Source organism: Ammodytes marinus (genome assembly GCF_949987685.1).
Source record: "Ammodytes marinus genome assembly, chromosome: 5".
Classification (NCBI taxonomy): Eukaryota; Metazoa; Chordata; class Actinopteri; order Uranoscopiformes; family Ammodytidae; genus Ammodytes; species Ammodytes marinus.
In genome coordinates, this window is record NC_137234.1 from 34,318,865 (window position 1) to 34,344,113 (window position 25,249).

Here is a 25,249-nt window from a genome sequence, read left to right on the forward strand (position 1 = left end):
TTCATTAAATATTCAAAGTGAAAAATAGGAGGGGGCTACCTTGCTAGAGTTATATGGATTTTCAATATGTTACACCCTGCTTGATAAATTAAATATTTCCCAGTTTTGTTATATTGTATTTTGTAATGTGTCCCCTTTTATTGTACAATGGACATGAGAGCTACAATTGTAACTGGAATTAATAACAGTAGAGTGTGCTGTGTTTGCTGTCTTTATACGTTTTAGGATGCTCTGTTGTTACTCATTTGCTGCAAATTTAGCTTTCTAATTAAAAAACTTGCATTTGACCTAAGTGTGCAGAGCCTTCTTTTCTACACATGTAATAATTTAGCCAAACATTTGTCTAAAAATGTATGTTATCCTTTAACTCAAAACTCTCCATCTTAATGTGTGGAATAGATGTCTTGTCAAAATGTTTAGGTGTTTATTTTATTCAACCTTGTCTGTTTGCATCTCTCCATACAACCATATTTAGTTGCCATTATCTCAATATTATAATTTTTTTTAAACTTTGAACCAAAAATCGCAACTTCTTGAGCACTTAGATCAACTAAACATTCCATAATCATCAATAGTCTGATTTATGATACTTTTTCTTGTTAAGACATGACGAAAATGCATTTTTAAGACCTGTACATATGTGTTTTGATGTATAAAATGAAAAAAGGGCTGTATCCAAAATATATTCTGTAAAAACGTTAGTCTAATATAATGTAAAAAGGAAATACAGATTTTAACTCTGGCTTTATCCAACATCCAGGCTTTTGGTTTTAAAGAGATGCAAATGTACGCATAATTAGCTAGATATTGCAAAATCTGCATATTTATTTAGACATTTCTGAAAACAAATTGTTATACAAAATGAATTGTTTTAATGTAAGTAATCTTGTTTTGGTTAATTTGGTTTAAAAAAAAGAAAATAATGTTGCTACAATCAGAACGATTAAATAATCGTTATATAATGCTTGTCTGGACCAAGAATGAAGCACAGAGCAGTCTTTTGATGAAGTTTTGTTGAATGACAGATTTTTATTTTGTTGTGTTATTAACAATTTCAATGTTTTTGAATTTTGGTTGTAATTTCTTGAAAAAGGCCCTGGAAGTGCTGGATTTACTTCAGCTCTTAATCAACAGTGTTCTTTACACCCCATGATTCAAAAGTCTTGGATTTATCATTCCTTAAACCAATCAATTCAGCAGAACTTTTTTTCTTTAATGAGCACGTTGTGAAACATTCTCCTGTTTTCCTCAGTGTTGGTGTCCGAGGTATTCTAGAGGGTTGTAAACTGAGGGGTTTAATCTTTGAAGGAGCATCATTTACCAGCAATCGTTTTTTTCTTTATATATTTTTGTGTAAGTGTATATGTTGATGGCACTTAGGGTTATGTCATATGCTCGCTGAAAACATTAGGCATCATCCTCTTGGGACATATCTTATTACACATGAGGCTCAGATTCATACTCTGAAACATAGTGATGGAGAAACAGACAAATGGAGCAGTGGGCCATCACATCACCACTTTTACTCAGCTGCCAGTCGGACAGAAATCCTGACAAACTTCAGAAAGTCAGTATATCCCTCATAAGCCCTGGACTGGAGAATATAATATCACCCGTTGACCACATAACCCTGTAGTAGTAAAGCCAAAAGAGATAGGATGATGAACATTATGCCTCGTTCCCACCGAGTAGAGCGGGTCGGTCCGGGTAGGTTGGCTTTTCATTTGCCAAAAGTTGGGTAGGGTACGGATATAAGCGGCTTAGAGCGGTTGCTCTAAGCCGCTCCTAATTTCGGTACTCCGCCGTTGGGGTACCAGCCGCCTAAAAGGGTGCCGAAAAGGCGGAGCTACACAGTGCCGTCATTTGATTGGTCGGCAGAATCGTCACTTCCATGCGACGGGGATTTAAAACAAACAAACATAGTACCCGCGATTCATTTCTGGACAACGGCGAAAGCTTCTTTTATTGCAAAAATGTCGCGCAGAACTTTGGCCTGGACAAACAATGAGACAGAGACGTTCCTCTGTATCATTGGGGAGGAAGACATACAGAGGGAGCTGGATGGAGCCGTGAGGAATGAAAAGGTCTACCAGCTGGTGTCCGAAAAGATGGTGGCTGCGGGTCACCAGAAGACCACTGAGCAGTGTCACACCTCTCTATTGGAGTCCATGTTGGAGCCTAACGGTAAGATTTGCCAGGATAGTAGCTATTGTGACCTTTTTGCTATACTGTTAAGTAACTTAAATAATTGATTAATACGCATATTAGGGTTTAAAGAGACTGGGATGAATTCACAGCGTTAAAGCTGGGGTATATGATTTCTGATTGGTCAAAGTTAACATGAGCTGTACACGTTGACCAATCAGAGTGAGGCTCCGATTCTCTGTTCTTATTGGCTGTTGGGACTGTCCATTCACTTTGGCACAACTTTGTTGGTGTAGAGCGTGTCAGAGAGGGACCATAGGGAGCAGTTGAGGTATTTGGATTCGAATTCCTATCCCAACTGCGATTTTCTTCCCAAATCCTCCACCCCAGCTTTAAATCGATCGAATTGTGTGCTGTGTTGGGTTGCTAGCCAGTTAGCTAGCAGCCCTTTGTTTGGAAGCTTACATTTGGTTTAGCATGTTTTGCTTTTTAAACTATTCCCTGGTCGGTAACGCTTTATATTAAGGTTCTTGTAATAAGCCTTAGTTAATAGGTAATAAGGACCTTATAAGATGCTTATTAACATTATAAGATGCTTATTAACATCAGTTTGTGTTAATAAGACTATATATAAGTGTTAATAATAACACAATAAACATGTTTACTGTAAGATTATAAGACTTTTATAAGCACTTATAAGAAACTTCTTAAGTATTTATTGATTGGTTAATAGCATTAATAAAAGCCCCATGAGTTTCTGATAGCTGTTAATAAAAGCATTACAAACCCATGTATTGAGTCTTACTAACTTACCTATTGTGTCATTGTTAAACCTTTACTAAGGATTGTTTGTTGCTTTATGAAGGTGAACACACCTTTATTATTTGTTTATTAGCAGTCAACTATGCTCTAAGAACAATGCTTATTGAGGTTAGTCCTTTATTAAACAGGTAATAATGCATTTTGAAGGTACTGGATCTAAAGCGAGAACAATGCTTATTAAGGTTAATAAATTCTTTAATATACACTTTTTAACAGTTAATAAGTAATATATCTTGTCAAGGTGGATAAAATGTTAATTAAAAAAACTACATGTAAATACAATGTTAGAGAGGTGAAGCACAAAAACACACTTAAAAACAGCTCTTTTGAAACATATATTTTTATTTACTTTTAAAGAAAAAAAAACACTGCAATTGTAAACATGTTTTTTTTCCCCCAGAACTTTCATGAACAACATTTGACCAAATGTAAAAAAATAAATACCTTTGTAAAATAAAAATGCTGCCTGACAGCATGTGGTAAAAAAACCCTCTTCTACTGGCCCTCTCTGCAACAGTACAATATTAACTTATGCTACAGCGACATCTCCACCAAACTGCCTCCATACAACCACTCTTTAATTAAACACTGAATCACTGAATTAAACCTTTAACTTCACTAATTTTCCCGTTCCAAAATCAGTTTAAAAACTAACCTTCCCTAAAGGCAACAGCTTCCCTGACTTCTTAAGGGCCTGAACTGCTTCCACAACAGCTTCACTTTCTTGAATAGCATCTGCACACTTTCTAGTGAACTGACTGAGCTTTCCGGTATGCTTCTCTTTTAACTCAGCATACGTTTCAGGGGCCCCAATGGCAAGTTCTGCAATGGGGGCATTGCACGCAATGGTGTTTCGATCCACTCACTTTTTCGCAAGCAGCAGTGATTGTTTTTTTCTTTTTGAAGGCACTCAGCACTCTCCGGTACCTAGCAACAACTTCATCTGGGCCGCGTGCTAGGATATAAAAGAAGAAGAAAACAAGGTGTTCAAGGGGAGCAATGCAAACTAACAGCATTCATCATCTTTAGCCTAAAATTGGGCAACATGTCAAACACCAAGCACATCTATAGGTTTGTTGTAGTAGTTGTAGTGATTTGCAAACCAAAAACATGTGTATTTTTTTTGCTCCATTTGTAGTTTATCTTCTTCTGGTGAATTGATGTGATACCATGGAAACATAGAAGCTTTATCAAAAATAAAATTGTTCACAACGTGGAAAGCCTAAAGGTTGAATGTTTTTACATACAAATAGAGCTGTTTTGGTGAGTCTATGTTTGCAAATACCATAGTCAATATATTACTACAACAAGTATGTTGATGTGCTTGTTGTATGATTGCATATTGTGAGTTTGAGTAAATTTGTTCAAATTCACATTATGTAGTGACTGAACTTGGAAGCAGACATTTATTATGCATTTTCATGTTTTGCCTAACCTGATCAGTCAAATACAATATGCGAGTAATTGGATATGACTATGAATTCATATTAACTTCAGTTCCATAAACCAAAATAGGCAACATTAAATTCTAGAGCAGTGTTTTCCGCTAGTTCCTCCAATGTCCAGCAGGGTGAAAACAGTAGCCAGCCGAGATCCCGACCCTTCTAGGGGGGTCCGGGAGTATGGCCCCACGGGATATTTTTTTGTACCTTTTTAAAGTGAAATGCATGAATCTGGTGCACTTTGAGAGGAAAATTAACATGCTAAATCGGAGGAATTTTGTGTGAACAACTGTTTCCTGTATAGTAGGCCTACTTAACTTTGGAATAATTTGGAGACACTGGTTCGGATGAATTAGAAGCTATTGAAGAGAAGACACATGGATTTTCAATAAAAAATAATATTATAAAATAGATTATTATGCAAATAAACATCCACAAAGTTGTAATCTTTCTATATTCTTTTCTTTTCTTTAAAGGAACCACTTAACTTTGCATGAAGAACTCTGTTGTCCAGCTTTATTTCTTTTCACAGATGAGGCTGACATAGGCTATAGAATATAGACTGTGCAGCATGGGCAACTGAGGGCATGTTTTCCAAATGTTTTTAAATAAACTCAATAATGTCCCAATAGATTAAATCATAGTCTGTTTCTGACATCAGAATACTAAGGAAAGTTTAAAAGATTGAAAAGAATGGTTCAGTATTCCTCCTCTCCTCTGTCTGTATGTCACTGCAACTGTATAGGGAGGAGGGGCTGCTACACTAGTCTCAGTCAGCAGCACTGACAGAACAGATTAAAATATTGCGTGTTCACGTTAAATACAGGTGGAACAGGTGTAGCCTACTCATTGGACGTTGGGCTTAAAACGTCTGTTATATTTTTCACGTACTTGCAGTAACAACAACGTAATTCACGTCAACTCTGGTCCTAACGTTATTAGCGTAGTTCACCAAAACGTTTGTCCGCCGTGAGTGATACACAGCGAGTGCATTTTTGTGCTTGTGTATTTGTGCACCGGCGCTGAGACACACACACACACACACACAAACAGCGCAGCGTGGAGCAGGCAGATTCTTCAGAGACACAAGGGTGGGGGCCGGGGTCTGCTAAGATCTTGAACTCTCTAAGTTAAACAGTATAACACGAGAACGCAGTTTAACGTTTATGTGACAGACTAGGGCTTTACGGTATGGTCTAAAATGTATATCACAGTATTATTTGAAGCATTGACGGTAACAGTATTATATCACGGTATATTAATTTATCTTTAAATGAATGCTTGATTAAGGAATAGAATACTTGCTATTACTATAGTTCTATACTCTTGTATTACAGTTTTTCACAATTGTTTAAACACATTTTTTGGAACATCAGACACAATGTGCACAATCTGAAACTAATTTACCAACTGCTTAACCAATTCTGCTGAACTCCAAGCACATTTCCTGCCTTAGACTCATATTTTCATTCCAAAACACACATTTTTCACAACACTACACACAATTCTCTATATATTGCACACTCTTCCTGAATTCTCTCTCATGGTATTCACACAGAACACACTGCCAATCAAATTTCTAAACTCAAACGGCTTTTGTGCAGTTAGCTATAGAAGGGTCAGGGATGAGCTCCTGTTTGCTGTGATTTACAGTAGACTGCACATTTTGGTACAAATACAGTTTTTGCCGAATACTGTAAACACTAAAAGTGACTGCTATGACCACAGCATCACAACCTCTAACTTTTGTAACTATGCCCTAAACCAAAGCACCAACCCTACAAACACAATTTATGCTTTGCACTGTGTTTGAAATTCTCCAACACACTTCTTGAAAAAAATAATAATAATTGAATACCAATCAGTCTAAACCTTAGCACTACAAATAGACCCCAGGTGAGCTCAGCTCCTTTCTGAGACGGTAAGAGTCAAGGAAAGAGGAGGAGAGAGAGCGACAGGAGGACGAGGACAAAGAAGGCAACAGACAGAGACACATACAACAGGGACACTATAGTGGACCATGTTATAGATCATGGCCTATAAATGAGGGAGCCTGGACAGAGAGTGCAGCCCAACCTGAGTCACTCCATAATTAGGAGATTTAGACTGGATATCAGGTGATCATTTCCCTGTTGCTTCTCAAAAGATGAAATTGAGTGTGATGTTGATGAGGCGATGTGGCCAGACACAAACAGGAGGCGGAATCCATAATAGGATTCATAATCCAACCACCCAATTCCTTACAACGCTGTTTTTTTTACCATTGTTCCCTAATTTTACTGTAATTGTTTTTACTGTACAGTACAGTAGTTTATAGTGACGCACTGAAATGCTTGAACTGCAGTCCTACCTATTCATTGTGTTTGTTTGAAATGGCAAAATAAACTATTCTGCAACATGTGTGTTAGCATTTGGCAAAAAAGTATTTGTTGTTACTGTAGGTGAAAGTGTATGAACATGCAAAGGCATAATTTTACTGATAAAGCATTCATATAGTGGTTTGCATTTATACTATAGTGTTTTCCATTCTGCACACCAGTGTTCAATGAGTGCTAGAAATGTCTAGTCATATGATGTATGTGTTTGTCATTTGAAAAGAAAACACCATTTAGTGAAGAGTTAACATTGTTTTGAGGGTAAAGTGTGCTTTTGCAAGAGAAGTGAAGGATTTTGCATTTTGTGTTTGAGTTTTGAAATTTGTGTTTAGGGTTTTGAAAAAGTGAGGTAGTCTATCAGGAAATGTGTTTAAGCAATTGTGAAAAACTGTAATAGGACATCTATTGCTTGTAAAATAAATACAATTTATATTAACAAGTAGAGCACAGTAACACAACAAATAATAAATTATCCAAATTGTTCAAGATGTTTTTGACTAATCAAAACCCAAAAGTGTTACATTTGCCCCCGGTCTCCCCTACAGATGGATTTAAACAACATTTATTGTGCAATCTGCAATGTTCTGCTTTGTGAATGGGTATGGGAGGGGGGTCATTTTGTTTGTATATGTAAAGCACTCTATGCTGACTTTTTATGTATGAAAATTACTGTATACGTTTGATTTGACTATGACTCACTGGGAATGCTGATGATTCTCTGGTGGCATGCCTTTTCTTTTACTATCGGTTTCTGGTTCTATCATCTCTTAACTTTCATTTCAGTTTAAGCTCCTTGTGTGGTGTTTATTTTTTATAAAAAAAACTGCGGACATGAAAACCACGCACACACAGAACAGCTTCTGCGAGCAGACAAGCTTCATCGCGAGGACGCATTTCTCACCGGGCTGTGAGTGAGGAGAACGAGCCCGACCGTCTTGAGGCGCGCGTGCATGAGTGTTCAACACGGTCGCAGTATGAAAAACTGATCGCTCTTTATGTCAGACTATTTTTAAATAATAATAATAATAAAATTTTATTTGACAGGGACAATACATACAACATTGCCACAAAAAAATGGGAAAATGTGATGCATATAAGACGTCTAGCTTCAGCTAATTTGCAGTCTTTGTCCCTGGGTCAGGCTTTAAAATACAATCAAAGATACTAAATACAATAAATGCAGTGATAGAGATACAGTGAATAATACAATTAATAGGTACCATGAGTCAATACACACAGCTGTAGTTATACATTTCAGATTAAAACATAATTAAATTTAGCATTAAACATTAGTAAAGTGCTCTATTAAAATAAAATGGCAATGCAATGCATTTCTGTAGAAAAGTCCCCAAAGTTTATAGGTTACAGTGTTTGTTTTTTTCTTATAGTGTTTTAAGATGCGAGTTGTTCAGTGCGGATGACATTATAACTGTCAGTTAGCGGCCGTGGCGTCAGTCAGCCGGAGCCTCTGTTTAGTCAAGTTTCTTTTTCTTTCTCCCTCAGTTGTGTGAGCGTGCAAGTTGCCACAGTAGACGTGCTTTCCCTGACTTTGTTTTGCATCGCCTGTGTGAGTAAGTAGGCCTACATGGAGTTTCCCGATCGCTGTAATAAGTTAGGCTATAATTTATGCACGTTATTAAACGGCCACGATTCGCCGGTCGCAACAGCTGTTTAACGTGTCATCACGAGCGGAGTATTGCTATTGTTCTTTTCCCCGCATCTGTATGCTGCTGTGCGTGCTAAAGAAGGAAATAAACAGCGAATAAATCCTTACTCCTCCTCTCATCGTCTTATGCTTCATATTCTGACATTTTGTGCCTTAAATGGTGTTTTGGCCGACACCTCTGAAGTGAAACCAGTGATATTAGCAGATCAGTGCAGTAATGGTACATCCACCAGTTTCCTCCGGTGTACCTTCTATACCGTTTATACCGTACACCCCTATGACAGACGCAAGTGGAGAGAGAATTTTTGATTTTTTTGTGTATGTGAGGTGGAAGAGTAGCCGGCTGGATGCTTTTACAGTTTTTCACAATTGCTTAAACACATTTCCTGATAGACTACCTCACTTTTTCAAAACCCTAAACACAAATCTCAATTCTCAAACACAAAATGCTAAATCCTTCACTTCTCTTGCAAAAGCAAACTTTACCCTCAAAACAATGTTAACTCTTCACTAAATGGTGTTTTCTTTTCAAATGACACATACATCATATGACTAGACATTTCTAGCACTCATTGAACACTGGTGTGCAGAATGGAAAACACTGTAGTATAAATGCAAACCACTATATGAACGCTTTATCAGTAGAATTATGCCTCTGCATGTTCATACACTTTCACCTATAACAACAAATACTTTACGGTTTTTGCCAAATGCTAACACACATGTTGCAGAATAGTTTATTTTGCCATTTCAAACAAACACAATGAGTAGGTATGACTGTAGTTCAAGCAATTCAGTGTGTCAGGATGAACTAAGAAACAATTACAGGAAAATTAGGGAACAATGGTAAAAAAAAAACAGCGTTGTAAGGAATTGGGTGGTTGGATTATGAATCCTTTTATGGATACCGCCTCCTGTTTGTGTCTGGCCACATCGCCTCATCAACATCACACTCAATCCTTTGAGAAGCAACAGGGACACATTTTATCTTAGCGCTAAGAGTACTCCTAAGGAGCACTAAAAGTTCTTAGTAAGGAGTAATTTCTTAAAACCTATTCACAAAGCTGATAAGACCAACTTTTACTAAGGAATGGGAGGGACTCCTTAGCTAAGACTAGAGGGCGGGGTTGACCCTGTTGCTATGGAAGATGTCATGTTCATACCTTCTATGCCCACAGTGATTGGCTGAGAGGGAATGAGAGCTAAGAGTGAATTTATGATGGAAACACTGTGGGAGATATCCATATCGTGTCGCTGTATTAAAGTAAAGAGTTTTTATATACAATTAATGACAAGTGACACTGGTTTAACATGAAACCAAGATACTGCAGGGTTTCCCACACATTTGTTCACAATTAACCTACAATAGCGCCACATAGGTCTATTCATTTTAAATTTTACAATGATTTGAATCGGAAAAAATATCCTCATTGAACAGCTGCACGCCATGCACTCTCACTGTATTTCTCTCAATGGCGGACTATGCAGCAATAGTCAGACAGCGACAAACCAGGAAATTCACAATTTAGAAACAACAGCCGGCAAAATCGTAAAGTGCATGAGGAAGGAAAAAGGCGAGACGCGCAACTATACAGTAGCGGACTTGTGGAACGGAGGAGATGCTGCGAAGCGCCACATATAGGCCTACTCTAGTAGGAAATTAAACCCAAACGTGACACCAACAGTAACTTTCAGTGCATCGTAAACCCAAAGCAACTGGAGGAAAAGGAACTTAATAAATATTTTTTTTATATAAATATAATAAATATAAATGTGTATACTTTCTAAATATAGCTTTACTAAGATCATTAAACCCTTACAGCCAGTACTCGAGTTGTAAAAAAAAATAAGGGGGGATGGTGGATTGGCTTTAACGTTTAAGGACAGATCATTTGTGCTGATGACAGCGCATATGATGGGAGACCAATGGTGTACCCTTTTGATTGTTGTTCAAGCACAGATAGAGATACTTATTATATTATATTCAGTGCTTGAAATGGGGGGTGGGGAGAGTGCCAGTACTAACTTATTCACATATTAGTTTGCAAATCAGTAAACCATTGTAATATTCTGAATCTTTAGAGTCAAGACGCAGGGATTGAACAGCCGCTCCATTCAGGTGGTGGGCTGATGGAAATAGGCCTAATAGGTGGACAGAGATACCTAAGATGCTCGGATGCACAGCACGCGAGCGGAATTTTTTTGCCCTTGCAAGATCTTTGCGCTTGCTTTTTTGGCACAGTTACAGTTTTTCACAATTGTTTAAACACATTTTTTGGAACATCAGACACAATATGCACAATCTGAAACTAATTTACCAACTGCTTAACCAATTCTGCTGAACTCCAAACACATTTCCTGCCTTAAACTCATATTCCCATTCCATAACACACATTTTTCACAACATTACACACAATTCTCTATACCTTGCACACTCTTCCTGAATTCTCTCTCTTGGTGATCACACAGAACACACTGCCAATCAAATTTCTAAACTCAAAAGGCTTTTATGCAGTTAGCTATAGAAGGGTCAGAGATGAGCTCCTGTTTGCTGTGATTTACAGTAGACAGCACATTTTGGTACAAATACAGTTTTTGCCGAATACTGTAAACACTAAAAGTGACTGCTATGACCACAGCATCACAACCTCTAACTTTTGTAACCATGCTCTAAACCAAAGCACCAACCCTACAAACACGATACATGCTTTGCGCTGTGTTTGAAATTCTCCAACATACTTCTTGAAAAAAAAATAAACTAATTGAAAACCAATCAGTCGAAACCTTAGCACTACAAATAGACCCCAGGTGAGCTCAGCTCCTTTCTGAGACAGTAAGAGTCAGGGGCAGAGGAGGAGAGAGAGCGACAGGAGGACGAGGACAAATAAGGCAACAGACGGAGACACATACAACAGAGACACTATAGTGGACTATGTTATAGATCATGGCCTATCAATGAGGGAGCCTGGACAGAGAGTGCAGCCCAACCTGAGTCGCTCCATATTTAGGAGATTTAGACTGGATATCAGGTGATCATTTCCCTGTTGCTTCTCAAAGGGTGACATTAGCCTCGTTTGAGATGTCGCCGTCTTGCTAAGACCTGCGCAATTATGACGCTCGTCTTGCTGAGCGCACAGCATTTATGCAGCATTTTTGTTGTGCGTTCAGCAAGATGCGCGTCATAGTTGCGCAGGTCTGAGCAAGACGGCTCCAAGTCGAACGAGGCTAGTGAGTGTGATGTTGATGAGGCGATGTGGCCATATGCAAATAGGAGGCGGTATCCATAAAAGGATTCATAATCCAACCACCCAATTCCTTGCAACGCTGTTTTTTTTACCATTGTTCCCTAATTTTACTGTAATTTTTTCTTAGTTTATACTGAGACACTGAATTGCTTGAACTGCAGTCCTACCTATTCATTGTGTTAGTTTGAAATGGCAAAATAAACTATTCTGCAACATGTGTGTTAGCATTTGGCAAAAACCGTAAAGTATTTGTTGTTACTGTAGGTGAAAGTGTATGAACATGCAAAGGCATAATTCTACTGATAAAGCATTCATATAGTGTTTTGCATTTATACTATAGTGTTTTCCATTCTGCACACCAGTGTTCAATGAGTGCAAGAAATGTCTAGTCATATGATGTATGTGTTTGTCATTTGAAAAGAAAACACCATTTAGTGAAGAGTTAACACTGTTTTGAGGGTAAAGTGTGCTTTTGCAATGGAAGTGAAGGATTTTGCATTTCGTGTTTGAGTTTTGAAATTTGTGTTAAGGATTTTGAAAAAGTGAGGTAGTCTATCGGGAAATGTGTTTAAGCAATTGTGAAAAACTGTAAGGAATGATCCAGACAAAATTTGTAAAATTGCAAGGGGGACATTTTTTATTTATGTAAAATAAATAAAAAAATAAAACCTGTAGAACACAATGTGCAATCGACTTTGTGTGGGCTGTGCTTGCATGTTTTCTTTCCAATTTTTTCATGAATAAAAACAAAAACGTTTTTATAAACATCACCCTTTTGTTTATTTTTTTTAATCGCCCCTTGCATCAACCTGAAAACATATCTACAGTAGGCAGCCTGAGCCGATAGAAGAGAAGGCTTTGGGGGAGCGCTTGCTGAGGGGGCAGAGACAGTGACCCCCTGATGTGCCAGCAGCAGCATCGTGAGAGGCGGAAGCAGCACTGGGCTTGTTTACAGGCTTAAATAAGCCATACGCTACACAAAAAGTTGTGTAAGTCGGTTTGGATAGAGGGCAGTGAATGAGCTTTTGCGCACCGCATTTACTAACCGAAAGAACAAGTTAACGTGTGAAAAAAGTCGCCGCAAGCCTAGGCTACTTACTGCATTTGCAAAGGAGAAACTGCGCTCTGTGGACGTGATTGATGGTTGATCACAGAAAAGAAGGTGATGGGTGATTTTGGAGGCGGGCTCTCGCCGTGCCCACCCAATCAGAAGCTTGGAATGGTAATAGTATATTACACTTTTTTTAATTGGCTGAAAAAATAGAAATACATTTTCCCTGCCCCTGGCTAGCGCCGATATCGAGGGCATAGTGGAGTGGGCTACCGGCAGCCTAAGTGCCAGTGTTACTAAACGTTGAAATAGTGGTAATATTTCCACATTCATTGATAAAATAACAGGAGATGGAAAGGGGGGATGGCCGATTTAGAAGGGGGATTATTTTGCAATCTTTATTTCCAAGGGGGATCCCATCCCCCCTCAACTCGAGTACTGCTTACAGCTATTAAAGGTACCTTTTATAAAGCTCACTAGCATTAAATCTCTCAAACACCATCAAATGGTTGTCTGTGATTTACTCTTAGTGACTTAGGAGTCCTCTCGAGGACTCCTAGCTTTTTATAGATTTAGGAGCTAGTTTTAGCGCTAAAATGCTTTGTGAATTACACTTATCTTAAAAAGTTAGGAGTCCTAAAATTAGGAGTGAAACGCCCCTTATTTTTGAGAGTTACTCCTAAATCAGCATGTTAGGACCTACTCTTAGCCTTAAAATGTTTTGTGAATACGGCCCCTGATATCCAGTCTAAATCTCCTAATTATGGAGCGACTCAGGCTGGGCTGCACTCTCTGTCCAGGCTCCCTTATTGATAGGCCATGATCTAACATAGTCCACTATAGTGTTCCTGTTGTATGTGTCTCCGTCTGTTGCCTTATTTGTCCTCGTACTCCTGTCACTCTCTCTCCTCCTCTTCCCCTGACTCTTACTGTTTCAGAAAGGAGCTGAGCTCACCTGGGGTCTATTTGTAGTGCTAAGGTTTAGACTGATTGGTATTCAATTAGTTTAATTTTTTTTCAAGAAGTGTGTTGGAGAATTTCAAACACAGTTCAAAGCATAAATCGTGGTTGTAGGGTTGGTGCTTTGGTTTAGGGCATAGTTACAAAAGTTAGAGGTTGTGGTCATAGCAGTCACTTTTAGTGTTTACAGTATTCGGCAAAAACTGTATTTGTACCAAAATGTGCAATCTACTGTAAATCACAGCAAACAGGAGCTCATCTCTGACCCTTCTATAGCTAACTGCACAAAAGCCTTTTGAGTATAGAAATTTGATTGGCAGTGTGTTCTGTGTGAATACCATGAAAGAGAATTCAGGAAGAGTGTGCAAGATATAGGGGAGAGTGGCCTAAGTTGTGCATTTTGGAAGTTGTGCCACCCCTTGTTTCTAGAAAACCGTGGAAGAAATTGGAAATGTGACCACATATTTAAGAAGAGCCATCCATTTCACTCATCCTGTAAAGAAGGGAGACACAAGGAATAAGATATAAGCACATTTAAACTCAAAAAACTGTGTTTTGCCTTTCAAAGTAAAATTTCCATGATCAAGGTTTTTTGATTATTGTGTCTGAACAATTATAGACAAGTTTGAAAACATTTGACACATGTTTTAGTGCTTTGGTATGCTACATTTTGAGTCTATACAGTTAGCACAATGTCAGCCCTAAACTGCTGCATCATGCCTATTATCCACATTTCTGGGATTGGGGTGATTTGTGCCAAAGGGCCTGGGTGAGTTATAAGTAAGTAAGTAAGTAAAATGTATATATAAAAGCACATTTATGACAGTTCAGTTTGCACTGTCCAAAGTGCTGTACATAGTGCATTCAGTAGGTAAACAATGAAGGTAAAATAACAATAACCAAAATAAAATATGTAAAGCCCATACATCCACATAAACACAGATAGTAGTGCAGAGGTAAGATAGTTAATGGGGAGGAAACACCAGGGTGTACATATGGGTTTTGAGCCTTGATTTAAAGGCAGAAATGTAGGGGGAATCACATTTGTCAGGTGGCAGTTGGTACCACAAGCACAGAGCAACTAGTGCAAAGTACATTTCTGAGAGTTGTGTCAGTGGCATGGCTGTATACGCTGGTCACCAAAAGAAAGTGATTGTCTACAGTAGCTCAGAAGAGAGTGACATCTCAATTCCACTTAACGACACCACTGATGAGAGTTCAGATGGCCAGAAAGATGATGATGGTGACTTTGTCATTGTGAGCTTTGCAGGTAAAACCATTAGATCTGCTAGGCCTTGTTTAAGAAAATTGTCCTTCAATCTTTGTCAACTATTTACTTTATTTACTTTAAATAAACCTTAAATAACACACAACACCCTGAAATATATGTACATATTTGAGTTGGAGACTTTACTGTCAAGGCCTTACTTTAAAGTCACTTTGAGTGAAAAGTTGCACAACTTAGGCCACTCTCCCCTAGAGAATTGTGTGTAGTGTTGTGAAAAATGTGTGTTTTGGAATGAGAATATGAGTATAAGGCAGGAAATGTGTTTGGAGTTCAGCAGAATTGGTTAAGCAGTTGGTAAATTAGTTTCAGATTGTGCACATTGTGTCTGATGTTCCAAAAAATGTGTTTAAACAATTGTGAAAAACTGTAATGTACGGCCATTTGGCCGGCGCTTACGGAAAACACTGTTCTAGAGCTTATGATAAACTAACTATAAAAATTATAACATAAATTACCTCTTGAAACATATCTCTGTGAGTCCGTTTCTCTTCCTTTCTCCTGTTTTTGTTTCTTTCCCTTTCCCTTCTGCTTCATTATCTTTTTTTTTTTTACTTCTTCCTCTTCCCATCGTCTGGGGAGGAAGAAGAGGCGTTAGAGGAGTCAGAGGACAACAGACTTGACTACGACGATTCAGAGTCTGGCTTCTCTGTTGCCTCAGGGGAAGTTTGGGATTTTTTCTGGCTTGTATTTCTGATAGCCAGATAGCAGGCAGGTTACAATAAGCATTTAAGCCATTTGGACATGGAATCTGCAAAAGGGGGAGCAGTTCACTATTACGAGGCTGTCCCTGAGGTTCCAGTGAAACAGTGTAATAAGAATTAAAGGGATAGTTTGGAATTTTGGACATATGGCCTGATTCCCAAGTTAGCCTAAGTGTTCTTTATCATTGGAGACAGTTTAACACATTTCATTCAGTCCTTCTAGTTGCAGAGTTTGCTCGTGCTAGGCTAGCGCACAGGATTGGGGTCTAATTAGCCTGCTACTAAAACAGTCTTACCAACTCCACAGTACACCCGAGGCCAATCAATTATAACGCCAGACTATAGATGTAAATGTCTGTGTTGATAGAATAATGTTAGAAATAAAACCAACCTTGCATATAGCATTTTGAGGGGCTTGCTGTGTCTCAGCAGCAGCGTTATATTCCTAGTAGTAGGCTGCCGTAGCGGCAGACTGATTACCTAGGTTACAGGCTCTATAATACTTTGTTTATCTGCCGCTGTCATTGCTACAGACGCAGAGTACAGTGCACAAAGGAATTTTATTAGCCTATTCAATTAACAAGATATGGCCACGTTTGGAGGACTTAGCGATGCGTCTGCTTTTGAAGACGATTATGAGGAATTTGTTGTATCCAACACTAATCTCCACTAACGTTGTCATCAATCTGTCAGTAGGCTAACATTATGAAAGGGGCCAGCTTTATTAGCTAGTGTAGCCTACCAAAAGTTATTACCTGTTCATCAGTGGCTGTTGGTGCATCTGAAAAGACGGATGGCACCGCTTTCGTTTTCAGTGATTTATTGCTCTTTAGATTGCGGGGGTTTCTCGAAGTCGTCCGGTCTGAAATTATCGTTACAAATACTCCGTTTGCGAACAGTTTCCACCGGTGTTTTTATGTCCAAACCAGCAGCAACTAGCCACTGGAAATTGGTGGAAATAGGGTTTATTTTTACAATTCCTAAATGCACACTGAACCACCGTGTTGCCTAGTCCTTCGTTTCCGCTTCTGTCCCACGCTGCTCTGTTTACTTTCTGTTGTAGTGATTCGGTTACACAACTAGCAGGAGCAAAGTAAAGTAAAATTCCGCTGCTGCTGAGAAAGTAGTCCCTCAAAATGCGATGATTCATGCGATGCGAGGTTGGTTTTATTTCTAACATTTTTCTATCAACACAGACATTTACATCGATAGTCTAGCGTTATAATTGATAAGCCTCGGGTGTACTGTGGAGTGGGTAAGACTGTTTTAGTAGCAGGCTAATTAGACCCCAATCATGTGCGCTAGCCTAGCACGAGCAAACTCTACAACTAGAAGGACTGAATAAAATGTGTTGAAAACTGTCTCCAATGATAAAGAACACTTAGGCTAACTTGGGAATCAGGCCATATGTCCAAAATTCCAAACTATCCCTTTAAAGGGACTCTTACCGATCTCGTATTTGAAAATTACAGCACAATCGAACCAGGCCCCCAGGACGCTGCCTTCTCCGAGCAGCCAGCATGGACAGGTGGCCACGCCTGGTATTACACGCATTAGACTGTCTGAGACGGGTCCGTAAAACAAAATGGAGATCTATGGAGCCCAGCCCCATTCATTCCCAATACAATTTCGTCAAACAAGAATGTATCTCCGCTAATTTTTTCTGGATATCAATCAAAGGCTCATACTTTTCTTAAGACCATGTACTAATAGGATGGAAGTTTTCGCTTTTCAGAACGTCACCGAAAGCGTTTTATAGCCGTTTTATTTTCAATTTTAGCCGTTAGGCGTGTAGCCGCTATAAAGGAGTCGTAGTGAAACAACCGTCGCTTCGGCCGGCCCGGCCTCCGATGGCGGGAGGAATCTTTGTTTATCACTATATTACTTTACGACGACGGGGTGTAATTTAAATATTACAGATAGAGAATCATCGGGGATTAGTAACTTATACTTCCATGGTCAATAAACAATGCAACTGTTCTCGTCCCGCTTAGCTTAATGCACGGACATATTATAACGTTACACTGCTGGAGAATGAGTAACGTCACTGCGTGTCATGCTTTAGGGGTGTGTCGGCACCAAAGTCACTTCCTGAATGGTCGCCCTGCGCCAATGAGCAGCTTTCATAGGAATGAATGGCTTCACGTTTCCAACGGTTTTCAGTCCGCTGTCCATTTATTTATAGGTCCATGAATCGAACATCCCGCCTTCCTCCAACGCCCCACCCCCTCATTCCCATCCCCGGTGTTTTTTTTTTTTTGAAGAAACTTTATTTACACAAGCAGACTTACAACCTACTGCCTTGAGTTGTATTGTTTACCAAAGCAATGGATTCGGATTCAGAAGCACCGGTTATATACATTTACACATATATATTTTTCCGTTCAATGGTTGTTATATGCACCATTTACTTGCTTTATTTTTTTATTTATCATAAATTCTTTTTGCAAACACTGTACCGCTAATGTTATCTAATAAGCGGTCTCAGCTGTTTTGTTTTCAGTGTAACGTCGGTTACGGTTTTGTCTGCTAACGGCTACCGCGTGGTTAACTTGATCAGATCTGTTCAAAATATTATGCTTCAATGTCGAAAGCTTGAACTTTACAATACATAGACATTTGGGTCCAACATGTGGGACCCTGGGGAGTTCTCCACAGCAAGAGTAATAACACACTGCCCTAATTATGTAGAAAGTCATACTGCACATCAAATTAAACAGAAGAAACTCCTCTACAAGCACATATACAGGTCCTTCTCATATAATTAGCATATTGTGATAAAGTTCAATATTTTCTGTAATGTACTGATAAACATTAGACTTTCATATATTTTAGATTCATTACACACAACTGAAGTAGTTCAAGCCTTTTATTGTTTTAATATTGATGATTTTGGCAAAAAAGTAAAGAAAAACCAAAAATCCCTATCTCAAAAAATTAGCATATTTCATCCGACCAATAAAAGAAAAGTGTTTTTAATACAAAAAAGTCAACCTTCAAATAATTATGTTCAGTTATGCACTCAATACTTGGTCGGGAATCCTTTCGCAGAAATGACTGCTTCAATGCGGCGTGGCATGGAGGCAATCAGCCTGTGGCACTGCTGAGGTGTTATGGAGGCCCAGGATGCTTCGATAGCGGCCTTAAGCTCATCCACAGTGTTGGGTCTGGTGTCTCTCAACTTCCTCTTCACAATATCCCACAGATTCTCTATGGGGTTCAGGTCAGGACAGTTGGCAGGCCAATTGAGCACAGTAATGCCATGGTCAGTAAACCATTTACCAGTGGTTTTGGTACTGTGAGCAGGTGCCAGGTCTTGTTGAAAAATGAAATCTTCATCTCCATAAAGCTTTTTAGCAGATGGAAGCATGAAGTGCTCCAAAATCTCCTGATAGCTAGCTGCATTGACCCTGCCTTTGATAAAACACAGTGGACCAACACCAGCAGCTGACATGGCACCCCAGACCATCACTGACTGTGGGTACTTGACACTGGACTTCAGGCATTTTGGCATTTCCTTCTCCCCAGTCTTCCTCCAGACTCTGGCACCTTGATTTCCGAATGACATGCAAAATTTGCTTTCATCCGAAAAAAGTACTTTGGACCACTGAGCAACAGTCCAGTGCTGCTTCTCTGTAGCCCAGGTCAGGCGCTTCTGCCGCTGTTTCTGGTTCAAAAGTGGCTTGACCTGGGGAATGCGGCACCTGTAGCCCATTTCCTGCACACGCCTGTGCACGGTGGCTCTGGATGTTTCTACTCCAGACTCAGTCCACTGCTTCCGCAGGTCCCCCAAGGTCTGGAATCGGCCTTTCTCCACAATCCTCCTCAGGGTCCGGTCACCTCTTCTGGTTGTGCAGCGTTTTCTGCCACACTTTTTCCTTCCCACAGACTTCCCACTGAGGTGCCTTGATACAGCACTCTGGGAACAGCCTATTCGCTCAGAAATTTCTTTCTGTGTCTTACCCTCTTGCTTGAGGGTGTCAATGATGGCCTTCTGGACAGCAGTCAGGTCAGCAGTCTTACCCATGATTGCGGTTTTGAGTAATGAACCAGGCTGGGAGCCTCAGGAATCTTTTGCAGGTGTTAAGAGTTAATTAGTTGATTCAGATGATTAGGTTAAGAGCTCGTTTAGAGTTCCTTTTCATGATATGCTAATTTTTTGAGATAGGAATTTGGGGTTTTCATGAGCTGTATACCAAAATCATCAGTATTAAAACAACAAAAGACCTGAAATATTTCAGTTGGTGTGCAATGAATCTAAAATATATGAAAGTTCAATTATTATCATTACATTATGGAAAATAATCAACTTTATCACAATATGCTAATTATATGAGAAGGAGCTGTAAATCATTTTCACACAGACCAAACACAACTCCAACACCAAGCATATTATTATCAAATATCAATATCTGAATAGCGTCAGAAACTCAACCCACTCTCCACATTTCCATTTCTAGTGCTCCGATGCTTCATGGTAGGCTACATCACCTTATATGAAAGCCAAGCCCCTGATGAATCCAACACTACCACTATTATTCCCGTATGACAAAAACCTATATAACCAGCAGCCAAATAATACAAAGGTATAAATAGTGTGTTCTGTGTAAATACAGCAAATAACATGAATTCTTGTGATTTTGCTCTGCCTCATTACATAATATTCAAACTTGGCAGAGATATTGGAAACACATTTTGCTATGATTTTGATCTAGAATTTTAGCCTCATCAGCATAATTTCACAGAGATATGATTTATAGTAAAGAAATTAAAATATGCAAAACATGTATTTTCAGAAAGTGTTCCTATGTCTCTCTTCACCCTGATATTCTTATAAAGTAAAACATTTTCTGTCTTTGTTTTTACATGTTGGTGCTTCTAGGACGACAGTGTAGTAGATCCTGACTACAGCCTTGAAGTTTTCACCGAGGGAGATGATGATATTGAGATGATGATGATGACAATTCTCCAGGCGAAGGCACCTCAAGTAGGAGGAAGAAAGCAAGGATTGAAAGTGGAGGCAGAGGAAGCCATGGCAGGGGAATGAAAGGCAGGGGCCGTGGTTTTCCACAAAGCAAAAAAAAAAAAAAAAAAAAAAAACATCAGGCCAACAGTGTACCCTGCCCTATGAATTATGTACATAGTACTGTCTTATTACTGTATATTTGTCATAATTAGTGACCCATATTTTTTAATTAAAAATACACATTTGTTTACTCTGTTGTGTTGATTTACATATTTGAAATTTCATTTATAGTCAATTTTCAAGTCAAAACAGTTTAAAAATGTCAAATTGCCATTTTGTTTACTTACATCATATGTTTTTCTTATGATTTGGTTACACTATGCAGAAAATCACACACAACTTATTGCTGCTCCTGCGCTTCGTTCCCACCATTACATCTGATGTGCAGAAAATCTTAATATTATAATATTTATTTTCCGTTGATGCCAGCACAGGAAGTGTATTCTTTGAATTTCAACTGAATGCTTACAGAATGCCCCTTAGTTTAATTTCTCCACATATTCTGTATGAACTTCAGAATCAATTTGATTTTAATGTTTTAATGTTTTCTTATGTTACCGAGGGAATTCAGTGATCCCAAAAGCAAATATCTTACATTATGGAAACCAATGACATAAGGCAAAACTTTGAAAATATTGCTTTAGATCCGGAGTTCTCCGGTTATCCTTCCAGACAAGACGGCAGGTTTGATGCCAGGACAAGCCCTGGTTGGTGCAGGTTGTCTTCTACTTTTGCGGGAGTGGTTCACCTTGACAGAGAGTAATAAAAATCAAAATGTAACAGTGGACAAAATTGCAAAGTTAGGTATTACTAGCCAGCTAAAAAGATTTAACTTTATCTTCTACCGATTATGCGTTTATGGACACTTATAATCTAACAGGTTACATATAAGGAGAAGTTATGCTCCTTCTCCAATGAGAGATGTTATTACAAAAAACAGTATGTGTCACAATCACATGTCAACTCACCACGACCTCTGCTGCGTTGAGTCTCCAAAATGTGTTCCGTTAATGGTGCAGGGACACCACTGAGTCCCAAGTCGTCAGGGGTCATCTGGTCTCATCGTTCTTTTCCGAGGCATGCCCTTCTCTGCCGCCAACTGGTCCAACTTGCAGCGTAGGATGGCACACTGGAGGTATTTTATGTACTCATAACTCTTCTTGACCTTCTTTATGTACAGACAGTAGCCACCGCTTTTTTTGTTGAACATTTTGTGGTAGCTGACAGAGGACACAAAAAGTACAGTTACTAACAAATAAAAATGTGGCAAGTTGATATTAGATGTGTTTCACTTTATAAGGAGAATAAAAAAAGATATATAGACTATCAAGGAACAATATAGTATATAAAGAGTTTATTTTGAATTCCTCAAATAATAAATGTTCAAACAGACTTCAGACTTGAACTCATTGTCGTTGTACCCTCAACAACCAGGAAAACAAATATTATTATGACATGAGGTGGTAGGCCCTGTCAGTGGTCAATCAACTTTTTAGAGTGCAGCATGAAGTGCTGTAAAATGAAAATTGAATACTCCACATGTTCCTCATGGGGTACTCCCCCACCACCATACAGACACAGTACTTCGGCATGACCAGTAGGTTGGTGAGCCCCTTCAATGTGGAAAAGCTAAAAATCTGACAACACTCACTACTAGGGGTTATACCTTACAAAAATACAATTGCACAGCTGTGTAATCTTATTTATTGCAAATGCCACACTTATAAGTGACTGCTGTAAAGGTTTTTGCTTTGCTATGATTTTTTGGACCAGCACCCAATTACACACCAAATCTACTGATTGTCTCTTCACGGGGGAGTTAGAATTATGAATTTTTGTGTTTTAAACATCAACATACCTATATTTGCCATCTGCCTTCACATAGTAGGGTCGGCTGCGATGTTCATTGTAGTCGAGGGCAGCTAAAAGTGTTCAGGCCGCATACACAGGTGGTACGAAGGAGTTTCGTTTTGATGCGTACATCAGAATGTGTGCATGAAAACACTCCAGGGCACCAGTGGACCTGGCATCAGAGAGGGAGGAAAAATTAAATATATGATTGGTTACATAACAATTATTACTAAATAGTAATGCAGTTTCAATCTACTATCCCAAAGTACACAAGAGCTGCATTTCTTGACATTCTGTAGAAGGCCATTATTGTATGTACTGTACAATAATAAATGTTACTAGTACAACACATCTAAACAAAAGCTTATTATATTGAAGGCTGACTCATTACCTAAAGGTCAAGTACTTTGGAATTGTCTTTGACCACCTCTCATCCATGATCAGTTCTGTGAGTTTGCAGTGTGCAGTGCTTCCCTTAGGAATAAGCTCCTTGTTGCTTTCTTCCTCCAATGGGCCATGGTAACAGCCGCCAAGTCCCCACTGGTGTTCTCCGGTGACATGGTGTAGCAATCCTGTCCACATGTCCTGAATAGGCAATTAAAAATTAATATGTAATTGTTATAATGTATAATTTGAATACATAGACAATACACTTACTTATACAAATTACAGTGAAAAACATACCCAGAAATCCTCCACTGTATTTTCTGCCTTGCAGCAGAACCAAAAGTGGTTGCAGATATCCTTCTTCCAGACAAGTAACAGTGAGCAGCCTTTTTGGAGGCCGGCCTAGAAATTGAAAAACAGAGAATGATTCTGCTTCAGAATGATAAATAACAAATATGACATTTCTAAAATATGTTTTGAAAACAAATACAGTAATCCATCTTTACATAGCAGTAACTTTGGTCTCAGCAGAGCAGCTGTCCAAACCCTCCACTCCATGAACAGAGAAACCCTCCTCTCTACAGATGTATACATGAAATAAATAATGGGCATTTTTCACAACATTAGATAAGTTGCTGTTGTTACCACACAGCACATGAGTAGAGATGATTTATAGTGTTCTGGAAACATCAGTTACATTTTCTGATGTTCTGATGGGGATAGGGAAACTGTTTAGCATAAGCTCTAGGTTTGATTTCACACCAATAACGTATCACTTTTAACAATTTACTTGTTCACGCCATCATCGCAAAACACAAAAGCATGTGTGATCCACGTTGATGGGCAAACGATAACATTAACAAACAAGGCTTACCGTTCTGAAAGAGATTCGGCAATGGTGGCGGAGGAGGCCTCTTGAAACCACGTTTTACTGGCGTCTGTTGTTTTTCCGTAACTAAAACACAAACATGCACACACAAATATTAACGTGAGTGGGCGGGTTGTAACAGCAGAAAGTTAAATTATGATAAACTGTACGTTGTACTGAACATGGAAACAGCGACGAACACGGATATGATATTACTTACACACCTATGATTTACACACATGGACAGTTAGCACCCTGCTAACTGCTGCCTTCGGTGTATGAATGTGTGTGTGAATGAGCCAAAACTATTTAAAGCACACTAGGACTGTGTAAAACGGTGAGGAAGACTATATACAGGTGAAACTCGAAAAATTAGAATATCATGCAAAAGTTCATTTATTTCAGTAATTCCACTTAACAAGGTGAAACTAATATATATCATAGACTCATTAAATGCAGAGTGAGATATTTCAAGCCTTTATTTGTTATAATTTTGAAGATTATGGTTTACAGCTCATGAAAACCCCAAATTCACAATCTCAGAAAATTAGAATATTACATAAAATCAATAAAAAAAGGATTTCAAATACAGAAATGTCGGCCCTCTGAAAAATATAATCATGCATATGTACTCAGTACTTGGTTTGGGCCCCTTTTGCACGAATGACTGCCTGAATGCGGCGTGGCATGGATGCTATCAGCCTGTGGCACTGCTGAGGTGTTATGGAAGCCCAGGATGCTCTGATACCGGCCTTCAGCTCGTCTGTGTTGTTGTGTCTCATGTCTCTCATCTTTCTCTTAGCAATGCCCCATAGATTCTCTATGGCAGGGGTTCTCAACCTTCTGCAAGCTGGGCCCCCCCAAAGCTGGGTCATTGCAGTTGGGCCCCCCCACCGACCCTGACAACCCCCCCCCCCCCCCACACACACACACACCACCCTACACAGATAGATAGATAGATAGATAGATAGATAGATAGATAGATAGATAGATAGATAGATAGATAGATAGATAGATAGATAGATAGATAGATAGATAGATAGATAGATGGATAGATAATCTATTATTGTTATTATCACAAGGGCTAGGCCAGTGGCGCACCTTTGAGTTGAACATTGGGTTTAGGGTTGGGGTCCGGAAATTTCTTATATTTTAACGTTAAATTCTGGTGCACTTTAAAAGCTAATTATGAGATTGTATCAATGAGACACTGAGGAAATGTTTTTTTTTTAAAATCTCCTTAGAAGAGAAGAAAATAGTAGCCTAAATAGAACATACACAGAATAAATTCTACAATAGGTATACCTGTTATGAAAAAGCTTCACAAAACAAAGTCTATGATCAATGGGAAACACTGCTGTCTGACAACCCAGTTCAGAGAATGTTTCAACTATTGAGTCTTGGATTTGGAAAGTGGCCAGA